Below are 2477 nucleotides of genomic sequence, written 5' to 3' on the forward strand. Positions count from 1 at the left end.
AATCCAGGTGGGTTAAACTGTTTACTCACTCCTTGCTGATATGGTGGCTGAATAGCATTCTGATTATTACCCCAGCTGAAATTTGGATGATTTCTGTTGTTAGGATGATAGGTCATTGGCACAGGCTGCTGTTGTCGCTGATAATTATTCACATACTGAACAGATTCGTTGACAAGAGAACACTGATCCGTAGCATGAGAACCTGCACAAAGCTCACAAACCATAGCTATTTGATTAACTCCATACGTAGCCAGAGAATCAACCTTCATTGATAGCGCTTGGAGCTGGGCTGCAATAGCGATGGCTGCATCAACTTCCAGAATACCTGCTACCTTGCCTGACGTCATCCTCTGAGTTGGGTTTTGATGCTCATTTGCAGCCATCGTCTCTATAAGATTATACGCCTCAGTATAGCTTTTAGCCCATAAGGCGCCTCCAGCTGCTGCATCGAGCATGGGCCGAGATTGGGCCCCCAAACCATTATAGAAACCAGTGATCACCATCCAATCCGGCATTCCATGATGTGGACATTTTCTCAACATTTCCTTGTAGCGTTCCCAAGCCTCGCACATAGATTCTGTAGGTTGCTGCGCAAACTGAGTAAGAGCATTCCTCATAGCAGCAGTCTTTGCCATCGGATAAAACTTCACCAGAAACTTTTGCGCAAGATCTTGCCATGTAGTGATGGACCCAGCTGGTTCAGAATGTAACCAGTCTTTAGCCTTGTCCCTCAGTGAGAATGGGAAAAGCCTCAACTTGATAGCCTCATCAGTCACGCCATTATACTTAAAAGTGCTGCATATCTCGACAAAATTCCTTATGTGCATGTTGGGGTCTTCAGTTGCCGCTCCTCCAAAAGAAACAGAATTCTGCACCATCTGAATAGTGCCCGGCTTGATTTCAAAGGTGTTAGCTTGAATAGCCGGATGAAGGATGCTTGACTGAATGTCATCAATTTTAGGCCGAGAAAAATCCATAAGAGCTGGATCAGCTTGAACAATACGATCTCCCATATTTACTGGTTCTTTCTGCTCAGTTCCTGAATCCGAATCCTCAAAATCTAACTTCTCCGGAATATCAAGAACTTCGTCTGTCTCCTCAGCTGTATCTAAAGTCCTCTTGCGAGCACGAGAACGAGTTTGCATAAACGCTTGCTAAAGTACCTGAAACACAACCGGAAAAAATAAGTAACTACTATGTCCTAATCACTGAGTCCTAATGACCAATGATGGTAAGTACATAAACTAAACCAATACGCCGAGTCCCCGGCAGCGGCGCCAAAAACTTGTTAGGGCGAAAACACGCACTAATATTCACGCAAGTATACGCATTCGCAAGTAATATAGAATACTTTCTAGTTCGTTCCCTCAGAGACTCAGACTAAATTATTGTCTAATTAACTCACTCACCAATGTATGATTACTTCTCAATGTTAAGATACTAACACTTAAAATTGTTGATTAAATATTAACTATAATTAACTACTTAATTAATCACTTAACTAACACTTCAATTTATCAATAATAAAACACTCATGAGATCACAACTTCATTATTACTTCCTTCTATAGCCATTGTTATTACCTTTAGCATGTGACAGTGATGATATTAATCGAATAACACGAAACTGATAAAAGCCAACTTTCATTGTACTAATACCATTCTACCAAGCATCCACAATTAAGATAGAAGTTGAATAGTCATCAATTATGTTGAGTTCCCATATATCTACAGAAATTGACAACACAACGATTTAAGCACAAGTTATTCCATTTGATTACATAGGGCAAATAAAACTGTTAGAGTTACCCACTAATCATGCACAACGTACATGAACCTATGCTAGCATGGAAAGTTCTAAATCTCAAGATCCACCGTCGCTTCACAAGAGATTAACACCCTATCTTATATGTTCGCGACGCACATAAGACGAATACGCACAACCAATACTAGATATCATGCAATCATCACACACTAAAGTATTAAATAATTAACTAAAGAATTCCATAATAAATCCGTTGCAACCCCATGATCACGATTAGCCCATAATAGCACTTATCGTCATCATGGGTTCATATGAAATCATGATAAACAAACACAAGAAAATAATAACTAAACTAATTATATTAAAACAGAGTACGTCACAAGAGTAAATAAGTTCAAAGCAAGAAAACTAGCATCCAACGTTACAACGAAACAAGAATCACAAGAATATATGCTTCCTCTTCGTTGCGGTGTGCTAAATCGGTCTTCTTCCTTATCTCCTTCGCTCCTTGCGTAAAAACACAATCTTCTTCAATCCACACTTGTGAAAACGTCTCAAATCTACTTATATAATAGTCCCATAAAACTCAGATTACATAGAAGTGGAAACCAAACAGAAGTAGAAGTCCTAAAATAATTTGTCATTTTCCCGACCCTGCGCGGCCGCTCAGCATAGCTGAGCGGGCGCTCAGCTTGCTGCGCGGCCGCTCAGCA

The 2477-nt window shown here is 40.1% G+C and overlaps 1 non-coding gene across 1 annotated transcript; it reads left to right on the forward strand.

Moving 5' to 3' along the window:
- Nucleotides 1-513: 513 nt before the first annotated feature.
- On the forward strand, nt 514-620 carry LOC141687634 (small nucleolar RNA R71). The gene has a single exon (XR_012561124.1). It is a non-coding gene; the product is annotated as a small nucleolar RNA R71 (small nucleolar RNA).
- The last annotated feature ends 1857 nt before the right edge of the window (nt 621-2477 follow it).

Source organism: Apium graveolens, chromosome 9, assembly GCF_009905375.1.
Source record: "Apium graveolens cultivar Ventura chromosome 9, ASM990537v1, whole genome shotgun sequence".
Lineage (NCBI taxonomy): Eukaryota > Viridiplantae > Streptophyta > Magnoliopsida > Apiales > Apiaceae > Apium > Apium graveolens.